The sequence below is a fragment of the Chlamydotis macqueenii genome, chromosome 7 (genome assembly GCF_036417535.1).
Source record: "Chlamydotis macqueenii isolate bChlMac1 chromosome 7, bChlMac1.mat, whole genome shotgun sequence".
Taxonomy (NCBI): Eukaryota; Metazoa; Chordata; class Aves; order Otidiformes; family Otididae; genus Chlamydotis; species Chlamydotis macqueenii.
This window is the reverse complement of record NC_141562.1, coordinates 28,678,411-28,703,092: the sequence shown is the minus strand read 5'-3', so window position 1 is coordinate 28,703,092 and position 24,682 is coordinate 28,678,411. Positions and strand designations below refer to the sequence as shown.

At 46.8% G+C, this 24,682-nt stretch overlaps 1 protein-coding gene across 3 annotated transcripts in view; it reads right to left on the bottom strand.

The window, feature by feature from the left end:
* Positions 1 to 16,205, bottom strand: part of ADD3 (adducin 3) — a 110,490-nt gene extending 94,285 nt beyond the window's left edge. The window contains exons 1-2 of one of the 3 annotated variants that reach the window (XM_086752511.1): positions 16,060 to 16,205; positions 15,580 to 15,656 (exon numbers count right to left, since the gene is read on the bottom strand). The gene's annotated coding sequence lies outside the window, so the exon portion shown is untranslated. Of the gene's footprint in view, positions 1 to 4,912; positions 5,067 to 15,579; positions 15,657 to 16,059 lie in introns of those variants that run through there. The other 2 variants (XM_086752510.1, XM_086752513.1) reach the window with 2 other exon arrangements.
* Positions 16,206 to 24,682: the final 8,477 nt, after the last annotated feature.

The window sequence follows — 24,682 nt, the reverse complement described above, 5'->3', positions numbered from 1 at the left end:
TGGGATACTGGATTATATGAAACAACTTACATTAATATCAGCAATCTCTCTGAACCCAGCCAACTTCTGATGTTCATTGATCTAGAAATGATTTATTTGAATCACACAGACAACTTCAGTACCAAATCACTTCTACAGTACTGTCAAGACTTCCAGAGCTGTCAAAAAAAAAAAGCATTTCTCCACTAAAAAAACAGTCCACATTTGGAGGGGAAAACAAAAATACATATTTCAAATTATATTTTTCCTTTCTTGCTTCTACTGTATTCGAACAAGTAAAGAAACGTTTATCCAATAAGCAAGTTTTGCTATATTGCACTCTATTTCCCATCCAGAAGGACAGGCTCAGGAACACTCGGCTGAGTGGTAAGCACCCTGCTTCCAGAACTGACACTTAGTGTGTATCTGCAAACACAAGATGCCCCTCCAGCTGGCCTCTAAACTATGTCTTATTTAATGTAATAGCTGTAGACGATACGCGGAGGAATGTTTGTTCTCTTACAAAAAAAAAAAAAACAAACACAAAAACCCACTTAATGTAATAATTAAATACATGCAACAATAAAAAAAAAAAACTTAAAATCTTGAGACCAATTTCTACAAGTATAGATAAAGATAAAAGCACAGATTTTCAAAGCAATTCAACAGGACCCTCTCTGGCCAACACAGCAACTAGCTCAGCTCTTGGCAGGAGTGCCAGCTACCATTAACACCGACACTGTGCTAGGTACTCATTCAGGGCAGCGCAGCAACAATCAGAGCAGCAGTAAGCTCCCATAAACTCTACGGTATTCAAGATCACCACCTACTTCAGCTGGAGAAGTAACTTCAGGAGGTACTGGCTGTACAAGGAAAAGGGGATTTACCAGCTGTTAGCTGCTGTGGGTCAAGAAAACACAGTATGAAAAGCTACAAAGCAAGCTGGAGCGCTCACACCATTTTTCAATTTACTGATCTTCACCTCAATCTGCTAACTCACACAAAAACTACCTGCTGCTTTGCTGTCACTAGGATTTTAACACATTAAGCAATACAAGGCAAGAAAAGAGTTTCTTCCTAGCCAAGACCAGAACAGTTCAAGAGACTAGAACAATGAATGAGGCTATTATAATATTTCCCTAATTAGCAGTTTGTACCAGCTGATTGCATCCTTGTCAACCAGAATTGATGCTCCTACCGTAAGACACATGCTATGTTTAATACGCTTCCAGAGGCCTGACTAAATAGATACCCACATCACATTTGCCAAACTGTTAAGATCCAGGGGCAGAAAAAACAACCAGGAGCCATCAAACTGTGGTTTGAAGCTCTCAAACTTCTTTCACTAACTTCTCAATGAATCCGAAGAAAATCTCAACTTTTTGGTAGTAAACATTTTCCAGTTTATTCATGACTTTGAAGTGACCTCCCTCCCATAGTCTAGAATAAGAGCATGCCATAACTAAAGATACTTTCTTATCTAATCAAGTTTACTAAAATTGGTTTGTCTTAACTAATAATCCAGGCCACAAATTATCCACAAAACAGCCATGTACTTGCTGGGGTGTCTTTAAAAGAAATACCTCAAAATCCCATTTGCGATGATGCACAATGACTTGTGTTACCTTGAATACAGAAAAGAAACAAAAGTGTTTCCCCATATGCCAAGTGACTCAAAGTTAATATAGGAAGCAGAGCAGACTCTGTGGCAATCAGATCTAACATTAACACACAATGAGTAAGTTACTGCATGTTCCCTAAGGGTCAAGTAGCTTTTATTCATCTTCATCTGCCAAAAAATGCTACACAAAATACAACTACCCCATAAGAACCCTCCCAGAAGCCACATCACTGTCTCTCATACAGCAATCAGCATTTCAAAACACAGCTGGAAGAAAAGTCTGTGATGTAATGGGAAGCAATGTTATTAAATAATATAGATTGCATTCTTCTAAGCCAATACCAAAACAATGATCGACTCCATTTTTTAAATAGCAGCACTAGAAAATGCAAAATTGATTTGCAAGGGAAATAGTAGCCAGAGGTTGCTATGGCTGCTAAAGTTACAGGACATTTTTTAAAGAAACAAAAATTTTTATTCAGTTTAATAAAAAGCTAGCAAATCACTTCTATGCACCAGCTCAAAGTCACACAAGTTATTCTCCTAAATTTAAACTGTTTCTTTCAAAGCATTATCATTCCAATACCATCCAGTGCGGCAAGGACGTTTGTTATAGTTTTAACCAGCAACAATGATTTTAACGAAGGAAAAACTAACAGCTTTCTGTCTCCTTTCATTTCAGTTTTTGATCTGTAAAACATTCAATTTACAGAAGGAAACAAACTAACATTTGCCCGCCTTAAAATATTTTTCAGGTTTTCTCTCTTAGGTGTTAAATTTCTGATGATTTTCACAGCAAATCGTGTCTTATGCCAGGTCATTTGGCCTGTAACGAGTTGAGCTGAACAAAAGCAGGCAGCCCTGCGTGCAATGTCACCTCTAACATCACATGCAACAGGGACAGTTCCAGCGCTGTTACACCAAACTCAGCTCGGTTCATCCAGCCCCGTTTAACAACCGATGCTCATTTCATAACCGGCAACGGGTCGATAGAAGAGCTGCAGTACACCTCGCTGACCAACAGTGAAACACCTCCATTCACCCAGATCGCTCAAGTCCATCCACTCTACAAGCAATGCAAAGTCTCCGGCGCGAGGGCCACCGCCTGGACCTCCTCTTTGGGTTAGATGATCATGATGTACACAACTGCCGAACTGCATCACCCTAAAATCATCTTTTCCTTAAATAAAAATGTCAGCTGCCTCAATCCTCAGGCAAGAGTCAAGGATAATGACTGATTTAACCAAGAGACCACTAAATCCCCAGATATCCTAAAGCGTCGCAGCGCTCCATCTATTGGTCAAGAATTAAGGACGGGCTTAATCGTCACCATCATGCACTAACCTTGATCATTAAACACTCAGCCCCTAAATAGCCCACCCTTTCCTCCCTGCTCAGGACTTCACATTTTCCCAGTGAAAACTAAATGCAAGTAATAATGTATCACATGAAAATTTTTAAAGCTAAAACTGGTATACACTATTAATCACACAACTATCATTTTGTTTCACTGTGGAGCACATGCAGTCCTTACTCAAAGTAGCATTGACCAGCTCATCCGATAATGGCTAAATAGCCCATGGTGTTCCCAGAGTTCATACCTTCTTTCCCTGTAAGTACTGGATGCCACCAAGGTGTTCACACACCATTCTCAGCCAGGACACTTACGTGATGGGGACCAGAGAACTCCGTGCTACAAGAGACGGGCCAGTAAGCCCAGGGAGGGAGGCAAAAGGGAGCCTTTCACAGATCTGCTGCCAAAGCAGCCACACACAGAACTGCCCCGGCTCACACCACTCAGCCCTAAAGCCACCACTGTCTTTGCCCAACAGATAACACACAGCCGTATGTCTGCCACACCTCTGCTTGATTCCAGATGCCAGCAACTGGACCAGGATGCAGGTGAGACAGGCTGAAGCTGCCCCAGGCACAGTAGAGCCCTTTTTTAAAGGCTGAGGTCACATTTATCAGCTTCATTCCTCCAGTACCAAAGCTGATTTAAGCAACAACTTATCCCACACAATTAGTAATTCAGCAATTTCATACATTTGTGCTTTTATAACCCTTGGCTAATTATTTTTTATCCAGATACTCATTGCCATTGATTGCATCTATTTGTTTCAAAACTTAACTCCTCCACATAGTGGCACCACACAGATAAGGCATAATCCCTCACATTTTTTCTCTGTTTGGCATCACATCACTACCCTCCGGACACGAGTCCGGGACCCGTGGACAAAAACCAGCAGATTCAGCCTCAAATCTGCCAGTGATACAACGATGTTAAGAAGACAGAAGCAGAAGCAGCCCACCTCCATGACCAGCTGCTGCGGTTGTTGCTTTTGAGGCATGCTCTGCTCTCCTTACAGAGCCAGCCCAAGGCTTCGCTGCTAAAATCGCATCGTTTGGCCACGCATGCCCTGTATTCCAGGACGAACACCGATTGATAAGTCCTAAACAAGCTTTTTAACGTGAGGTGAAAATTATCTTGGCACGAGACCAAAACTGAGGCACAAACTCCCAAAAGACCCATCGTAACCCTCATTTCTGCAGCCTAAAGTTCAAGACACCGATCTTGAATTTTGTCCTCGCCAATACAAACGCACAACAAAAAATAATTCGGAACGGGTAACGAAACAGGGCGCTGCGTGACCACAGCGATGGCCCCAGCAGCGAGCAGCGCGGGGCAGATGCGGGGCACGCCGGTAGGTACACAGCGCCGCGACCAGAATACGCCGTGACCAGAATCCACTTGGAAATCGCATTTCTGTGCTCCCCTGCAACATTATCGACGGGAAAGGTGGAGCCGTGGGCGATGAAATGCAGAAAAAGGACAGAGAAGATGGATTTTAGGAAGTTTTCTGAGACTCACGGGGAGCCTGGAGCCTTGCGATGAACCAAGGACAGTCCATAACGATCGTAATGACTTTCAAAGGTTTTATTTGATTAGCAGAGTTCCCCAGCGCATTATTTAAAGCCCTGTCCTTTTTCAGCTCAGCGCCGAGGCGGAAAAGACAGCACTGCAGCATCTCCCCCGGCCGGAGAGCTGGCGCATACCCACGGAGAAGTTCCCCCCTTTCAGCTCCCACGGTGACCGCAGTCGTCCCCCCCCCCCGCCTACCCCGGAGCAGCCGTGAAGCGGCCGCGGGAGCGGGGGAGCGCCAGGCCTCCAGCCGCCCCCCTTCCCCCGCAACGGCCGTTACCGCCCGCGTTCGGCGGGAAAGCAGAGGACCCCCCGGCAACTGCAACCTTTCCCGCCTCCTCTCCGCAACTCCCTTCCCCTTCCCTCTCCTCACAGCGCGGGAGCGTTACCTCAGCGGGCCCGCGCCTTTGTGCTTTCAGTCCATCCCTCCTCGCCGGCGGCGGGAGCCCCAGCACCAGCACCACCACTACCGCGGCGGGCGGGCGGGCGGGGAAAGGGGCGGAGCACTATGTGGCAGGAAGGGACACCTGGGCTCCTCCTCCCGCGCCCGGCCGCCTGCGGTGGCTCACTATGTGGCAGGGGACTCGCTTGCTACCCTTGCCCGCTCGCCCCTCGGCCAAGTTTGAAGCCGGGGGGCGGGGGTGAGGGGGGGCCTCACCTCCGCCCCCCGGCTTCAAACTTGGCCGAGGGGCGGTGGCCAATGCCCTCCGCCCCGCCCGCCCTCCATTATTGTTGTCCCCAACCCAACTCCCCCCGCCTCGGCCCCGGCTCTACCTGCAGTGCGGGGCGGGAAACGCCGCTCGTCCCGGGCGAGGCCTCGGAAGGCCCATAGCGAGCGGGGCCTGACCTGGGGGTCTGCAAAGCCTGGGGCGATAAAATGAGGTACATACGGGAATGATGAACTAAAAAAAAAAAAAATAACTCCAATCCCCCCAAAAGACCTGATTTGGGATGAAATTTTGAGGGATTTAAACAGTCTTTGGGGCTGAAAGGCAACAGAAGGCTTCTCCAGATGGCTGTGCTGCCAAGGAGCGGGATCGCACACCATCCGCGGGGAGGAAGCGGCCCTGGCTAAAAAAGAAGCTGCACGAAAATGCAAATCCCCTTTTGGCAAATGCAATCCTTTTTTTTTTTTTTTTTTTTTTTTGGCTTTCTGTAATTGTTCATCTTTGCAGCTGAAATCGTATCTCTGTCTTGGTTCCCCACCCAAAGTTACTGGTTTCTCGGTTTCGGGGCTGGTTTGCTTACATCCGAGCGGTTCTCACCAGCCGGTTGAACTTACAGAAGCACTGGGTGGTAGTTATCCTTTCTATGCAAAAAAAGTCTGTATTTTAATTATATTTTTAATTATTTCCAAAACTCAGAAGTTGTCCAAAATATCCTTGAAAGGCTTAAAAGTTCCCTTTGAAAACAGGAATATTGCTTACAGGTGTAAAATTACCCCATGACTAGCTTCCTGCAGGTTTGGGGACAAAACTTTCTAAATGCGCGTACTGCTCACTTTTTAAAGAGCCCCTTGGGGGCTGTGATCACTGGGAAATGAGCAGGGCTGGAGCAAGGGCAAGGTGAAGACATCGCATGCCTGAGGCCATCTTCTGATGGAGTCACCAAAGAGTCACATCCGTGTAGGAGCTGCATGTCCCTCACAGAAAAGTGAGCAAGGCCCCTTCTGAGCCACAGAGGTCTTTGGAGAAAAAAGAGCTTGAGGCACCAAACTACCCAGCCACAGTGCATTTGATCTGGATAGGGAGAAGACAGAGAACATGTTTTAACTTTGCAAATTTATACCCAGTGCTGAGATGGCTCCACCTGACTGGACCAGTGCTATGGGAACCTGTGGGCACCAGCCAGTAATAATGGGATGAGGTGGTACAGCATCTGTTATTTAACACAAGACCTCTAACTATATGGTGACTGTAGGAAATTAAAACTTGATGTCTCAGGAGCTGGATTTAAGCGCTAAGGTGCTGCGTGACATGGGTCACACATCTTGAGATTTGAATTTCAGAGGCAGGAGTTGCTTATCCCAGCAGATGCCTTTCGTCTTTATTGTAGGGTGAGCTTTCTTCTCCTGGGCACATGGATGAGTTTTACTTTAGTCCTGGAAAGATTATGGAGATGACAAGTCCTCACAATTCAGGCCATAAATGGATTGCAAGCAGGATCAAGAAGAAACTTTCCTGCATGAGACAGACTTTTCTCAAGATTTTCCTCCTTTGAAACTACTGACGGATGCTGCTGGAGCGTCACTAGCCTCTGCCAGTTCTAGATAGGCAGGTCTCTGTGCTGCAGCTCCTGTGGATGATGCAGCAAATGGAGATCTCTGCCTGTGCTGCCTGCCTGGGGGCTGCTGCAATGCCCGGGGGCTGCTGCGTAGACACCCTTCTGTGGAGTAGGAGAAGTAACATCTAGAGCAGGGAGGACAGATAACAGCCAGAACTGTTCTTTTTGGGTCAGACTGTAGTCTAGTATTAAAAAAAAAAAAAAGAAAAAAACCAAACAAACAAAAACCCCACAACATTTAATGAGTGAAACCAAATCCATAGTAAGCTAACATAGCATTGCATTTTTGGAGAGCAGGTCCTCAGACATACACCTGGCTCTGTTATGCTCTCTGGACCTCACGGCATTGATCCCTATCTGCTGTGTCAATGAAACCCTCTCTCTGTACATTTCCTGCTAAATACATTACAGCAAATCCACAGAACAGGTAAAGTGTTTCCTTTTTGAGGACCAGATCTGACAGAAACACTTTGCCCATTTAACACAGTACTGCAACTTTTTCACCCTCCATAAAGCCATGTGTCTAATCAGTGGACCTAGCTGAGCTACTCATTAGAAACTTGGCCAAACCACAAACATTTGTTTCCTTGCTTTATGCCAAGCTCTGAGAAAGGAGGAGGGAGTGGCATGGAGCTCATGTTAATGAGTTCTTCATTCCCCACAGAGAGATAATCAGAGCATTGCTCAGAGATTCATCAACATTTTTTATTAGCACTTTAATGACCTACATGTTGGGGTTTTTTTTTAAGGAGTTACTTCAGCTAAGGGCTAGATAATTCCTCATGCAGCTGTGGTTTAGGAAGCAGCTCAGGGGACATGCATGCCAAATTACTTTAGCTCTAACTAAAAAAAAAAATATGTATACCACAAGGTTTCCTGGGTGCCTCCTTTTTCAATCAAGGGCATTATGTCCTCAATCCGTCTCTTCTGGGTTGTGTGTGGGGGTTTTTGGTTTCTTTTGCAATCTTTGCAGCTTCATGAGCCATACAGCAAAACGCCAAACACTGGTGGTACTGCATGTTCTCCACAGACAAAAGACCGTAACAGCTCCCTGACCCTGGTCACTGCGGGAGGCAGGCTCCCTTGGGAGCGATGAAAGGCATTTCCAGGGACCAGCACTCATCCTACAGACCACTTGAGCTTCAGCGGGCTGTATGAGGAACAAAGTTTCTAAATGCTGGGGGCTGGAGCCTTTTTCATGCTGCTGCAGGGTAAAACTCCAGTTAAGGGACTCCCTGCTGCCTGCTGAGGAGCCTGTGGCCCTGCGTACGCCGTGGGAGACCTCGACGCAACCATCTATATGTTATGGCGAGAGCTGACAGCGGGAGAATGCTCTTACAGGCTTGGCAGAGGCTGCTCAGAAATTACCCAAAGTTCAGTATTTGCAGTTCTTTCCCATAAGGAACCACCATGGTGGCAGTCAATGACGGCAGCTGCTCCAGAGTCCCTTTGGTTTAAAAGGGAGAGAGCCGCTGGACTTTTGCTGTCACTGGGGATGGCCGTCGGATGGAAACTGCTGCACAGTCTCTTCCCATGCCTCCCCCGCTCCCCAGTGGCCAGATTTCCTTCTGGTCTTCTGGAGAGAGCTGTGAGAACATATACATTAAAGACAGGGATGAAGTCAAATACTGCAGGATAACCGGGGTTATGAGCGTATTATAAAGGAATACTATTTACTTTTTCCTGAATCAAGCCCCAAGTGTTTCCTGTCAGACCTCAGTACAATGGGACACAAATGTACAGCCCACTACATTCACATTTCCTCCAAACAGCCGTCTCTTTCCTTCGAACACAGAGGACAGGAAAGGATGCTTTCTGCCCCCACTCATGTCTCTCAACTGACTTTATCTCATTTGAAAAGGGATTTGAGACATGCAGCATTCGCTGTCTTCAGTAGGTTGCCTTCCTTCTAATGCCTTACTGCCTCAGGATGGGAGAGGTTGTAAATATGGAGGAATTCCTTTGAAATCAGAGAGCTTCACTGGAGTAATATCAGCATGAATGGAAGCAAAATTAGATCTGTGGGGAATAAAATGCTAAGGCTGGGGAAAAAAAAATCAAGATTCACAGCACTAGTCCAGAAGAATAGTAGCTCATATCATATAAAAACCCCATAGTTCTCATTTCCTCCTTATCCCTTTAGGACAGGAAAGAACGTCCTGCTCTTCTAATATGAGCAAAATGCAAGTTATTTTTGGAAGCAAAAACTCATGTTCAGAGCACGTTTTTTAAAAGACATCTCTAATCTGTGATTCTGGTGGTGCATTTGGAGCATAGCACATCCTTTTGCATCAAGAAACCCACGTTTGTTTGCTCAGCACCATCTACACTCAGGCAAAAAATTTATGTGGGTTGAACAGCAAGGTAGGGATTCTTCGTCAGCACGTTAACTGTGAGTTAAAAAAGTTAAATCACCATCTCTGGCAGGGGTGTGCTGTCACCAGACCCACACTGGTGGGAAGCCCAGTACCAGTGCCAGGGGGACATGAGCATGGAAGTACGGGAGTGTGAGGTCATGGGCTGGGGGATGTGAGTGTTGATTCAATAGCTCTGAAAAAGGCTTTCTGTACCTACTCTGGACTCCAGGGTAAGCGTCCACTTCTGCGTTATCCTAGAACAAGCTGGACCTAGGACAAAGCTAGAGTCATCCCCACCCTCAGTGGTGATGTATCTTTGCATGCTGTGCTTGTCGTTCTAACTGTGGACCCACAGAGGAGCATGTGGTGTAATTTCCTGGACATAAGTTCTGAAGTTTAGAGCACTGAGTCAAATTCAGGGCCTTTTTGGCAAACTGTTGCTTTTCATATTTGATGAATCACTTGAAAGGACAGCACAGAGACAAAATCAACCGCAAATTTCTCAATATGCATAAACAATATTAATTCACAAATAATGTTTGATTTTGGATTCTGCATAGGTAACTGTTACTCCAAAGCCTCTTCTGAAGCAAATAACATCGAAGAACATATGTTAGCACAATCTCTAACGATAAGGATAAACAAATTGTAGAGGAGTTAATTATTTACAAATTCAAGATTAACAAACGGCTCATGTACTATAAAAAGAGTTCCACTTTCCCTTTAAAAACCATTCATAGAGTATAAGATTTTGGCTCCTCTGAGGGTCAAGGGCCCCAAATACCTAAGCAGACTCTTGGGAATGACCTCATCTGTAGTTTCTGAGTGTATTCCCAGGAATGCGTAATGCTAGGAACGGCTGGATCAAAAGCTGGGGGCAGGAGCTGGCTGCCCCAGCGCGGCAGGGCTCCCCAAAGAGCTGCATGGGCCAGCAGCGCCTACGCGGAGCTCACTGGCACTGGCCCGCAGCGCGCAAGGGTGTGCGCAGCACAATGTCCTTCTGTCGCTGCAGCCATCGAGAGCACGCTTAAAAAATCCATCCGGAGATATTCCTATGAAGTCAGTGGATTGCTCACATACTTAAAGTACTGATTTCCCTGGCGGGGCAAACTGTCTTCAGTGGTTTTCATATGAAGGGATGTGAGATTGCTTCTGCTGACTGTCTCCGTTTGTTCTCAGACAGGAAGCAGAGAAGGGCAGCAGGACCGATGATCAAGCCTGTGCAAACAGATGCTGGAAACTCAAAACAAATCAGTTGCAGAGGTATGTGGATAGTGTGCAAGAGAAAAACCTTTGCTTGTCTTTGCCTGGTAAATCCTGGTAATTCTTCAGAATGTGTTTTAACCAGCTCCAAGTCCGTCTCTTTCCCTGCTGATGACTTACCCTAAATTGCAAAGTCAGTGGTTTTAACTGGGGTATCTGAACTCTCCAGGACTCCGCAGGGGAAGACAAATGAATCTACACAGCAGACTTCAGTGTCACAGCCGTTTTACTAAGGGAGATAAGGAAACTGTGGAGGAGTAAAAGCACAAATTCCCTTTAAGGACAGTAATGTATAATTCTATGTACCATCACTTATGTACTAGAAAATAATACACAGATCCACTACCTAAGTACAGTTCTGAATGTGTGTTACATAGCAGAAGAAGCAGCTCAGACTCCTGTGCAGAGAACAGACCTTGAATTGTCTAAAGATAGATGCTGAAAAGATATCAAACATAACAGAGTTCCCTAGGCTTCACTAGAGTGGGAGATACATCAGTACAAATTGAGTCTCTGGCCCCCTGTAGCTCTGCAAATCATCAAAAAAGACATTAATGTCATTAGCAAAACCAACAAACGTGCCTATACTTATTACTTGTTTGTAATAAGATTTGACTAGTGTATAATTAGCAGGCTGCAGAGGTTTTTTACGACCTCTGAGAACAGTCTCTCTGTCATGCTGAAGCTCACTGGAGAATTCCCGTTCTTTCCATATAGCTACAACTTCCCCATCACTTTCTGCCCCCTCAGATGGACTGACATTAGCATATGCAACATGTCATATAAATCCATGTGAACTATATATATACACACATACACACGCATTAGTTTGGTTTGATTATTTATTCTGCAAGGATAGTCTTTGATCAGGAATGCTTGTTTCCCAAGAGGCAAGAACACTCTTCTGCCAAGCAGGACAGTGAGTTATGTTGTGGATTTGTGGTGCGTACACACAGGATTACCCATTAGCTGGCTTGAACACATCTCATTGTGTATGGTTGAGTGAGCCGGTTCTCTGTCTTTCTGCTGGGATACTTTTTCTCAAGGCTTAAGCATGGCTGCAGTCAGTTACTTAAACATGTGCCTAACTAGGGATATGCACAGCCCAAGGGAGGCTGAAATGGGACACATCCTTGAGTAGCAGCTGAACCCTTGACTAGCAGGGTCCTGATTTGGTTCTCAGTGTCAAAAATATGAGTTGGGTGACAGTAAAGGGCACTGAACAAGACTGCAATTTGTGCCACCACTCCACAGAAAGTTGGGGGGACTTTGGTATAGGCTTGGATGGTGCTGGATGGGAAAATGGCACACAAATGTTCAGCTGACATTAAAGCAGATGAGAACGGCAGTGTTGGAGTTGGCCCTCTGTCAAACCAAACTGCAGCTATGGATCCGGCATCCTGTTGCGTTTGGGTAGGAAACCAGCTCCAGACCTTGCAGCTCTGCTCCATTTTTCTACAATTGGGGGGATTTTCAAAGCTGTTGAGCGCATACACGAGAACTGGCTGTTTCACTTCCTTTTCCCACATCAGAGGTGTAAAGAGGGCAGCACGCAGCCAAGAAATGGGGCTGTGAGTCAGCTGGGAGTTTCTGACCCTTACTCAGATCGAGCGCTTCAGCCACTGGGGCCAGGGCCGGCTGCTGCTGCTGGGGACCAGCTCTCAGGTTCCTTTACAGTGCCCTCTATGTTATGCTCTGAAGCTCAGCTCAGTGCTTTGGGAAGCTGGCACGAAGGGACCTGTTTTGTTATCCACACTCTGTCACTTGCACTGGTGCTGCGCCCCTCACACTTTGAGAAAGCTGCTCCTGGTTTATAAAACGTGTAACTCCGACCTTGCATCTCTGCCCTGCAAGCTGGTGCTCAGGACGGCGATGTGCTGGGGCTGGGAGAGTGGTTCCTCCCCAGCTCATGGACAAACAATACAGTCCCTTCACTTGTGATGTTGTTATCAGTGATTCAAAATGAGATCGCAAAAATACTTTCCATGCTGTGTAACTAGTTTCCTAGCAGAGAGATACAGCTGCAGATATGATACGCACACTCTGGTGCTTTCAAGGATTATCAGTGTAATTTTGGACACTAATGGAAAGATAACACTGAGTTTTAAAAAAAAAACTCCAAAACAACAGATGTAATAAAGTGAGGCTGTAGTTCCATTGCTGCTATGAACTTTGTTTATGAACGTGGGAGGTCTTCGGGAGCAAAAATCAAATTTGCAGCCCCACATATGAGAGTCCAAGTTTTCCGGTGTTCTGACAGTGCAGAAGGTGTTGCCATAATTCATAACCTCTCTTGCACCTGGGTGTTCTTTTTCCCAGTCCTTGACTGAAGCATCCTGAGCCACTGATTTCTCTAATTAGATCCGACACTGTGCTTCTCTTTTGAAGCCTGCTAGCAGACAGGCAACACCAGCCAGCTTTACTTGCAGAGTCCCTCTGGTTTGTGGGGAACTTTCATTTCTCTCAGACAAAGTCAAACTGATGATTCAAGACTAATGAACTGCCGTGAATACTCTGCTTTATCAGAGGAAATAGTTGGAGGCTGAAGTCTTGGTCCCTAACAAGTCTTTGCGAGGATATTAACATGTCTTGCCAAGACCTAGTAATTCCCTTGCAGCCAATGCAACATTCCTCAGAGGCCATAAGGCAAGACTGGAAAAGGGGGTCATGTGGCTCAGTCCAAGCTGAATTAGCTACTCCAGAGAAACACCCCGAGCATGTGACTTTGGCAGACACAGATCTAAGGTAACAAACGCAGCAGATATTGGTGAATCCATTCAAAACATCTATCGTCAAGATGTCTCATGTAAGAAAGAGAGTAATAGATTTTCAAAAAGGAAACTAAAAACTGCCCATACAATGTCATTTTCTTAGGAAAACAAGTAGCCTTGATGCTGGGGTTTAAAAAAAAGGATTTGGGGAAGAGGATATTGCACAGCTATGACTAGATTTTGTTTGCCTGCTCTCCTATGAGAAAAGTGTCAGGAGAAGAAAAACAGAAAAATGTTAAACATATTGCCTGCAATGTAACTGATTATGCAAAATACTGTCCTTCTGGGAGCTGCCTACGGGAGGTTAAACCTGACTTTCAGAAGATCAACAGCGGGTTTTCAATTATGGTATTTGAGACCTCTGGAGTGGGGATTATGAGATGATGGTATAAGACAGACAGTCCTTTTAAGACATACTTTTTATTCGGCAGCAGGACGAGCCCTCAGACTGGTACTCTTGCAAGCACTCGGGGTATGTACAGCAAAAGGCAGTACAAAGGTCCCCCAAACAGGCTCCGGGAGTGGCGGTGCATGGTTTGCGCTGGGGGGGAGCACTGCCTTGGATCCCGGGGTGCCACCATCACTGTGCCTCTGCTAAAATGCTGTGCAGCTAATTAGTTGTGGGAGTAGCCTTGGTGCCTGCTAGATGGTTTACCTCTGTGCCACATGCCATTGCTGGGCTACTTCTCCAGCCTGAAGGGCAACAGGAATTTTACCAGCAGCTCCAGTGAAAACAGGCCAGCAGGCAGTGCTTTGCATCTCCTACGCTAAGGATCTTTACTTGATTCATCACTCATTGTTCTGATAGTTGTCTCATTTATTCACTTTTTCCATCAAAATCCGTTCCTCTAAAGCTTATGCTCAGCCTTAAGCTTCAGCATGTGCTAATAGTATTAATCATTCTGGAAATAGCTCCGTCTACTCTGCTATCAGTAGCTATCTTGATGACACACTGTCCCGGCTTCAAGTTGCTTCCCTGCTTTCTGGGGGTGGCTCTGGAGCAACTAAATAGGTGCACAACAGGACAGAGGGGTTAGGAGGCAGAAGAAAGCAGAGGGGGATGCTCTTGGGTTGTGCCTCCATGTTTTGGGGTGTGTGCCAAGGTGCACTTAGCTGCAGTGCGGTTCAGCTGTGGTTTCCCCTGGGGGGGTCTGTGCAGCCCATCTGTCCTGGAGGAGACATCACACAACACACTCGGGGTGGTAAAGATGATCTAGAAACCTTCCAAGAAGGGTCCTACTGTCACAGGCGTCAAGGGCAGATGGGACCTGCAGATAGGAGAGCCAGGTCTTGGAAATGCTCTGGGATCCTGCAGATCATGTTAGTGTCAATGTTGCTGCGTGACCTGCCCATATGGTTTTGCCTTTTTACTGGCCAGACTTCTGTGAATGCATCTCTTAAGAAAAAGGAAGGATATTCTGGAGGGGTTTGAAACCTTCTTCTGGATATATTAAGAAATAACACCATGTGTGGAATCACTAGCAGAGAAACTCAGCTGAGACTAAAAATAGAGTTTCCTTTTGCTTTCTTATTCAAAAAAATGCTAATGCCCAGTTCTAGGATTCTCACATTTCTTTATCTAATGGACAGTCTTCAAATAAAAGCATCCTCTGGGGCAATGTCATGTTCCCTTCACAATTGCCTGAACCACGTTTTCTCTTCTTTCTGATCATATAACGTCTCACAGCTAGCTATGGTGACTGTGGAAACATGCCAGTAACAGTAGCAAGGTTGCAAGTTAACACATTCCTAGCTTTGAATATAATTTAGCTGCTGAAAAACAAATGCTGGTTACAAGCATATGACAGTCACCTGCCTGCTTCCTGGCTTAAGAACTTCAAAATAGTCCAAAATTATTTCACAGTTAATTAAAAGCCTTACTTTTATGAAGGTCAATAGAGATGGCTTTGCCCATGATTGAATACAAAAAATTTCCAGTACAATTGGCAAATCACTTCCCGTGTCTTAGTTTCCCATTTTTAAATAGTACAAAGTACTTGCAGACCTGACTTTTCCACAAGCCACAGCAGGTGCCAGGAGAACAAAATCCCCTGTGTGCTACTGTACACTGCTGCTGTACTGCGAGATGCATACGATGAAATAGTCCTTGAATAGGAAAACGTGAGGTCATTTTTAACTATCAGTAGTCCACGAAAATGTAAAATGCATGGGACGTAAGTAGGAGTGAATCAGAATACTGCTGTGGTAATTGTTTAAGAAATATTGTGCTTTTACTCACAAAGCAATAGACAAGTCAACAAGTTCATCTGAGATCACTGCGTATCTACTTGAGGCACTTCAGAAGTACTTGCATTTTAGTACCCTAGTATCCCACAGCACATGTCAAAATATTATATCGGTACTTGAAATTAACTTAATTACCTGGCGTCTTCAGCACTGATCATCTATTTTGACTCTGTGGTCCTTCGGGTAGTACTCTTCCTTCCACTCAGAGCATACTGTCAACATTAACAGTGAATCATAGTCAGGAGAGAATAATCAACTTGCAGCCTCATCTCTTTTCCAGCTAACATTTTGCCATGAAGCATGTTTAAAAAGGCTGGAACTGAACATAAAATTGAAAGTTAACTGAGCTACTTCATGGCTTTTACTACAGCAGCAACATACCTGCATCACTGAACAAATTTACTGAGAAAATTATTTTTGCTGTCAACACCATTGGGAAAAAGCTAAAGTTCCCATTCAAGTTACAGCAGTACTGACCAAGTTAAATAAATGTAACAAATGAGAATTCTATGATTTTTTTTTTTACTTCCTCCAGAAACGTGGCACATTTCTTGCATTACAGGCTAAGACATCCCATTCAGCCAAACTGCTTTTTAATCGAATGCTTTCCTTTACCTGTTGCTTGACATCAACCCACTGCTCCTCCTCTGGATCCTCCATCTCCGTGCTCCTCTTCCCCTTCTGCTGCTGCTGCGCTAAGTTAACATTACTTTCAAAAGTTCCCTTTTCGTCAGACCGAGCCTGCTGGCACGAGCTGTCAGCAGTATTCCTTTCTCTAGGCTTTTGCCTTATGTTGCATTGCCTTGGCAACTAGATTTAGCAGCAAGGCAACAGCCTTGAACTTGTCAGAGTCTGTTGCAACGCGCCGAGCATGTATTACTCTCCAGCACCTCGGGTTGCTATAACAACTACTAACAATAAAACTCATCTCCTGGCTTTAAATACAGGAACTTTTACAATCTGTTTCCTGGCAAAACTGCAGCAATATTATGCGATTCTTGGCTGTGCTTGTTTTGCTGCCTTCTTCCTTTTTGCACGATAGCAGGCTCCAGGAGCGAGGCGCCGAGGGCCGGCGAGGAGCTGGGCCATGGGTAGCGCAGGCCGCGGCAGCGAGCGTGGCTTTATGCCGAGAGCGGGGCTGGGCGAACAAAAGGCCGAGTGACCGCAGAGACAATGCGGGGCACAGAGCCCCAGCAGAAAACCCCAAATGCTCTGGACTGCAGGCTGCGTCCGGTGATGCTCAGCGCCTGCCTGCACCAGGCCGTTGGCTGCGGCATTTTGATTTTCCCCTGCTCCAGCAAAATAAACCCTGCATGGCTGGTAACGGTGTCTTGGGGAGGAGACTGCAGCCGTTGGGAGAGGCACTTTGGGCCTCTATGGCACAAGTGTTTTCTCCCACTCTTGCAGATACTCAGGTGGCATTGTTGATGAGAATAGAGCAGTGCTATCATGGAGAGACGTGCAAGGGACGGATGATTGTCTCCATGTCATCCAGCCCTGCTCAGCACAGGTTGTCACGACACAAATGTCATAGATTAGGTCTGAATTACTGCTGTTCAGTGTTAAAAAAAAAATCTCTTAGCAGAGACAAAGCTTTCAGTGGGAGAGGAGCCCTTTAATTAATGAGGAACATTTTCAGTCAATGGAAATGCAAGGTGAGGATGTAAATTGAGCCAGCGCAGCATCAGGAACCCTGGAAGTTTCCCAGCAGCTCACCAGCTGCCCTGTCATACCTCCTTCCTGTGTCTTCATTCATGAGGACAGCGCAAAGCACTCATCCTTTTCCTGTATGTCACAGCCTGAACTGCAGACTGAACATCATTCTCACTTTTCCATAGCACGGGTCATATTTCTTCAAAGGGACGTAATTCATAACCAGTGACTCGAACAATGGGAAGGCCTGTTTAAGAATAACTCAGGATACAGCACATTTTAAGCATGGTGAGGGATGCAAACAGGAACAGGAAAGAAGCAGCAGATCTTTCCTCCTTTATGAGTGGAGTTCAGCTCCTCCAGTCAGGAAGCACTCGCGGTGATACCGCACTTGGTGAGATGCGAGAGGAGCCAGAGCTCTGCCTACGCAAAAGTCTGTTTGGACAGATTTTAAGATGTAAAATTGGTGCTTTTCGTTTTCCACAACTGCTGCCAGCCGAAGGACAGTGGTTGCAGGTGGCAGGAACAGTGGGTTTAAACCAGAGGTATTTGGCTGGAGGTCTGATCTCACACTGCTTTCCAGTGACTGCCATGCTGTGGGGCCAGAGGCTGCGATCCCTTGGGGGCCCCGAGCAGAGAGCACTGCCCAGGCCCTCACGTCTTTTAGAGGTGACTCCAAACAGGACCCACGTGGGCAATGATTTCCTGCTGATGGTAACAGAACTAGTGCATGGCAGAAAAGTTACAGGCAAAGAGCATCCCTGGATATGCACCGTCTTTCTACAGGAACCCTTTTCATTGCTTCATTTGCTTTTTCCAGTTTGTACTTTCTCCTGCACAGAGTTTCGAGTAAACATTGCCTGTACTGACTTGCTAAGAGGCCAGCAGCTGACCTGATAGGGACACCCCAGCCCCTGAACTTCTCTGAAGCTCCTCACATTTCATGTTTCATTTGGAAAAAAAATCGGCCCAGTTTTTCTGACTCCTAGAGTTTTGGTTTCATGGATAAAAACAACTAATCAAACATAATGAGCCTTTGTTTTAAAGAAACCACCTCATTTGAAAAGCCCAGGAGTCAGTTCTGCAGTTAGATCTTGGGGTGGCAGTGCCCAAAGACCTGAAATATCCATAGATGGGGTCTCAGATGGTCCCAAACCTCTCATGGACATGGGCTATGGATCACCCTCCCTTGAGCATGTGAGTTAAAAAATTGTGGCCAAGCACTTAACTAAAGCACTCAGACAGCCTCAGGGTTTGGTGTAATGTGAAGGAACATATCAGTGCCCACGTTTGTGCCTGAGTGCCGCGCAGCCTCGGACTGCCGCACAGCAACTGTGAGGTTCGCAATTACGGGACCTGAGCTACATTTTTAAGGTTCAGTTTCTATGTGGGACCCGTGTAGAATTTTTAATCCCAACTTTTCCACTTTGTCCCGTTATCTGAGACAGACAGTAACCCAATACTTTGTGCCTGGATTCTTGCACCCACTGGAATAAACATCTGCTTCTTGTACTGTGATTCGTTTAATATATTGCACAGCACGGGACACCAAATTGTTTCAACATGTTGAGGCCCAAGGGATTTTTTGGCAGGTGAGTGGGCCTTGCTCACCAAGGCGGTGAATTTGGGTGGGAGTTGGGGCTTGTAAAATGTGGCTTTTATATATATATTTACAAATAAATCTCTACTGTACTGCAAATGTTAATTAGAAACAAAATCCATGTCTGGTCCCTCACTGGTAATCCCAGATGCGTCTCAAAGGTGTGGTGATGCAAAAAGGAATATGTGCCTGGTTGGTAACTGGCTTCCTAAGGAAATGAGGTTGTGCATGTTACCTGTATCCGTTCGTCCATCACCACTTCCACAGAGACTCCTGAACCCCTCAAACAGCCCCAGACAAGCCTGGCAGCAGAACTGAGAGTGGAGAGATGGGTTAGTGTGGCCCGGACGAGACATGCTACTGACCCAAGCCCTGGCAGGAGCTCACAGGAGGGCTTCTGCTTGCCCCTGCAGCGGACAGGGAGAGGAGTGGGATCCAGCAGCGTTATGGAAAGTGGAGGCACTGGATCCAGGCCACACATGTGAAGACACCTGGCTCCCTTAGTTTTATTGCTGGAGCAGATAAAGAAACCTTGTGTAATAAAAATGCTTCCCAGGTGTCAGGCCAAAACACAGGCAGGTCACTGCACCCTGTTAATGTTTGTGCTAGTGAAGACTTTGAGGAAGAATGGAATGATATGAACCGAATGAAACCCTTTGTTGTGCAATAAGCATGATTTTCATATGTAAATATGGAATATATCCATAAATATATCCAATTAATCAGGATATACTTCCTTAGCAGCATGGAGTTTTATGCAAGCTGAACAAATGATCCCCTAAAGCACTTAACAGGGCACCAGTGACCACCGTGGTCTCTTTTGCACGCATGAGAGCTAGCTTTTCCCATATGTCTTCCTGCTAGAACAGACAAGGGAAAACTAAGAAGTCTTGGAAATTGCTGCGAGGCTCATGTTTCACTTGCAAGCAGGCGAGTGCAGGTGAGCAGGGATGTGTTTGCATTGTTTGGTGTAGAAGCAGAGCCAGGCAGAAAACTCAGCAAACATTTCATTTTCATCCTTGTCATTAAAGGCTTACAAGCAAAGTACTAACATCTGGTATTTAACTGAAATGAGCAGATATGGAAGCACTCGGATATCTACCTGGCCTGCTGCTGCCTCCCTTTCCTTTCCAAGTGCAGCTGCTGGGAGCCACCCAACCATGATCAACTTCCAATCCTGGCTGGAGAAATTGTCCTCCCAAGAAAAACGAAGATAAGATCTCTAGATAGGCTTGTTCCTTCGCTCCCTGCTATCTTTTCCCCCAAACACACCATTTGTTGTTGCAGTTTCTAGTTTCACTGTTTCCAAACATACAAAATTTATTTTAAGTGTGATCCAAAAGGACTCGTGCCACATGTTTGAAACCTCCACTTAACTCAGAGTGGAGAGCTTAAAATACAAGTAATTTTCTCCTGAACCGTCCTCAGGCCCTTCCTTGCCTTGGCACGTTACAGCGCTGCTGTTATATAGTACCAAAACACTGGCATTCATTGTTGTTAGGTAATTTTCTAGGGTGGAAATAGGGAGAAAACCCTAGTTAAAATACTTGCTCTCTCCCACGTGGAGACAGGCGTGCCTCCGGGCTGGGAGGATGTGACCTTGCCGAGCCAGCGCAGAGGCGTGACCGCGACCAAACTCACTCCGGGGCTTTTTTAAGTAAAACAACTTGCACGTGACAGTTTGCAGGACAGCCTGCGAAACACAAACACAACTGGGTCGATTATTGTCCAGGCAATCCCAGCACTGTCATGTGGATGGAAAAGGCCATTTGGCCATGTGTACAACCTCAGAAAAGTGTGTTTTTCTCCTGCTCCAGGGAAAGTGACGCGGGCCCCTCCCTGCCTCTAACGCCGCATGGGTCTCCTAAGATGTTCCCTGACTTGCAAGCGGTGCTGGGGCTGCTGTGAGACCATGGCAATGGGAGAGCTCAGCAGTGCCAGCAGCCCTGGTTCCCATGGTGGGAAAGCGGAGCTGAGAGCATCCTTTTGCCTGTCCAGTGCCCAGATGTCCCAAGCCACTGTTGGGATGCCGTGACCCAAAAACATGAGCTGAGCTGTAGCATCCCCTGTGAGAACTGTGGAGGTGCTCAGCCTTCTGCTACAAATCCCTGTTTCCCATTGCTGTCTCCCACAGCACCCTGCACCATGACCGGTGCTTTAGAGGGAAAAGAGATGTGTCCTGGTTGCAGACTGGTCGTCAGGTCAGCCTCCAATGCTGTCATCTCACTGAGGCGGGCAAACAGCTCCCGCCATGAAAAGGCTGTGGGCTTGCTCAGGGTGGGCAGGGGTCATCTCGGGAGGTTAGATTGCAAAACAGGAGTCTAAATTTCACAGGTGCCCAACAGGAGAAGGTGAATGAAATGAAAGTTACAACTGTAATAAAGGTATCATGGGTATAGGAGGGTTGATAAGATAAGGGGAGTTCTTTTATGGCTTATTTCCCGGCCTTGATCGCTTGATACAGATCAAGATTACAACCGAGTTAATGGCTCTGTCACTTGGCGAGGTTGTTCTCAGGCAATTTTGCTTGCTACTTGTCAGGTCTCCCTCCCTTGCCCCTCTCTTTGTGATCTGTAGCAAATACAGTGCTATAAGAACATAAAAGATAGCCCAATTAGGACAATTTAATTAAAAACCATGTATATTGAAGTGCTTTCATAGAACACCTTTGCAACAGAACTTGCACCATTTTAGTCGAGATCAAACAGCTGCTTAGAAAGGCCAGTTTCATCTCTTTAAGCATTTCAGACTATACATCATAGACTGCACTGCCTGATAAATTAATTATTAAAGTATTTTACATTATCTACATTGGCAAGCTCATTACGGCCACTTCAAAGCTTCCCAGAGACCCCAAATGCCCAGGAAACAAGCATCAAACCTTTTGGCTTAACCGGAAAGCTCATTCCTCTTTCTCTTATTTAACTTATTAGTCATGTATTATTCAAACGAAATAAATAGTGCTGCCTCCCGTGCTCATCCAGGCAAAGCCTTTAGCAGCGATCCTCTGCTGGCTCCTTCAGCCTGGGCATCCATCAGCTGCCACATGGGCCACATCTGAGCACCAGTGACCCCCCCAGAGCTCATCATGGGCTTAACACTGGTCCTGCTGGGTCAGGCCACTGGTGTTCCTGGGATGTTCATGGTGTTTGGACCTAGGTCTCTGCAGACAGGCTGGACACCTGCCCACACGGCGCAGTCATGCCCCCACCTGTAAAACGGCTGTTGACTGCAGAGGACTTGTCACGAGAATAACCAGGAGATATCTGCAAAATGCTTTCTGTCCTGAATACATCTTACACGGCCATTCCCCTTCTGGAATGAGGTTCCTATGCAGAATATCCATCAGTTTGTCATTATTAATTCTATCAGGAAGGGAAGAAAATTAGTCCAAATTTTAGTGCTCAATGAGGCAAAACCAGTTAGAAGTCACCTCTGGGTGCAGAAGCCTTCACAACATGACTCTGCAATACCAGGCACTTAATAGCAACTAAGAAGCTCTTGCAGACATCAATATTTTCCCTTCCATTTTCTGCTTCCTCTAGCATATTTTTGGGAGATGGAAATACAGACTTTTTAAAAATCTTTATTAAATCAAGATCTTGATCAGGAAGACAGAATGGGGCCACATTTTGGTCACCAAATAACATAGTAAGGTGTTTTCAGTGGTTGCTTAATATATTTCATTTTCAATTACAGAGAGACATCAATATCACATTGACAGCCTGTCTGCAGTGGCACATTGCTATTTTTGCCCTGAGCTGGTACCAAAGTTAATGCAATTCAGTCCTCCTAGTTTGCTCCCCTCTCGCTGCAGGGCTGTAGGGTAGCTAGAGGAGGCGGGACAGATCTGCTCTCATGCTGTAGCTGCTCTCCTTGGACTGGCTCCCGAGAAGCAGAATGGCATCTCCAGACCTGGAGGAATTAATGAGACAAGTTCGATGGAGACGCTGAGCTTTCCCCTGCCCTGTCCTTCCCCTGGTATGCTGGGCTCTGTGACAAGCCTGGTTATTTCATGCTGTGGACACTCCCCAAGTCATACTCCCACATAGGAGATATATTTTCTTTCCTCCACGTATTTGATTGCTGCTGCTCCCACAGTCCGTTAGCTAGCCCAAACAGATTTAATAACAATTCACTGGCAAAAAATAATCAAACAAGCAATTTCATGGGCACAGGCGTTAAGATTACCTTGTGTTTAAACCATTGCCCTAAATTCAGTGAGCTCTGCACAGCAGGAAGGGAAGAGGCCGGACACCCTTAGCTCTGCCCTGGGAAGCCAGCGTGGAGCACATGGACCAGGCCAAAGAGGGGTCAAGGTCTCCTGTTCCCTCAGGTACAACGGGCACAAGGAGGGAAGCACAGGGGAGGAAAAGGCATCCGCACGGTGCAGCACTACTTGGTGAGCTGGAAAGGCACGTGACAAACATTTGAATGTTTCAAACTCGTCCATTGAACTGGGCCGGCGCAGAGCTCCGGCAGGTGCAGCTCTCCACAACGCTCTATTAAGAGCCGCAGCCAAATGCAAAATCTAACCCTGAATTATTATTATGAGTCAGAGGAGGCTGAAAGGACCATTTCACAATCCTGATTGGATTCAGCTGCAGAGTTCACCATCGGCAAATGATCTCTGTGATCGTCATGCCAATGTTGCAGTGCTTTTAAATCGTCCTGACACGTGCTTTAGTATGAGCATCGCTAGATTCTGGCCAGTTTCCAAGAAATGAATCTTCTCAGCAAATATTCTGCAGGGTGAGCATAACGTGGTCTGTAACACAAATGCAAAACACGGCTGTAGTTTACCCGGAGGGGGACACTGATGTGATGATCTAAACGGGCCTTTCTGGTCCAGACTGACTGATTGTGTGAGTCCCTTGTGGGCAAGGCTGGAAGATGGGGTGACAATCATCGGGAAACAGCAATTAGCTTCACCCAAGGAGATTAACGAGGAAAGAAAACTCTTCCTTCTGTAACAGTAGTGGTCACCAGCGTCACCCTCCCCTCCCTCCTCAGGGACAACCTGCAGCCCCCACCCCATCCAACGACCCTTCCCAATGCCGGGATGCTGGCTGTAGGCCAGATCTTTTATTCTCTTCTGTCGGATTACAAGTTTTGCTGTGCTGCTTTACGCCCTGGATTTTACTCCAGACATGCACGAGACAGAGCTCTGCAATGTGGAGAGAGGGCAGCAGTTGCTGGCTGGGGCTGGCTGCGGGATTCGGGGCTGCGGGGGAGCTGGATTTCCTCAGCCTGGAGAATGGTCAGAGAGAAGAGGGAGGCAGGCGCTTTCCAGGTGCGCACAGCAAAAGGGAAGGGGGAGCTGCCATGAGGAAATTCTGCTTGGACATCAGGAATGAACTCTTTCACTCCAGGGCACCCAGCGCTCGCATGGGCTGCCCGAGGAGGCCGTGCGTCCCTGTTTTTGGAGAGAACTCAAAACCCAGCCGGACAGACCCTCAAGAACCTGCTCCAGCTGTGAAGCTGGCCTCGCTTTTAGCAGAGGCTGGGACTAGAGATGTCCCAAAGCCTCTTACCCCCGAATTATTCTGTATTTCTCTCACCCTGCTTTTGCTTTACGCTTCCCCTGAAAATACACGGACAGCCAGGGAGACCCAGGTGCATCAGTAACAGCCCGGCTCGTCTTGACTCGCTAGATGCAGCGGCAAATGTCCGCCGGGTTTGCGGGTGCAGCTCTGCGGGTTGCGGGTGAGCCCCGCCAGCCTGGACGCGGTCGCAACGCGGCGTTTTTGCTTTTCCCGCAGCCGGTCTCGGTGCTGACCTTCCCGTTCCTGCGACACCCCCCTGTTTTTGCCAACCCGGCCGACTCACAGCCCACCTGTAAGGCGGAGGAGAGCGGTGGAAGGCTCCATCACGGAGCGCCGCTCCCGCTCCCCGCTCCCCGCACACCCTCCCGCCTCCGCCTCGCGCTGCCGGCTCCCCCGTGACGTCCGCCGCGACGTCAGCGGCGGGTGGCCGGCGGCGGCT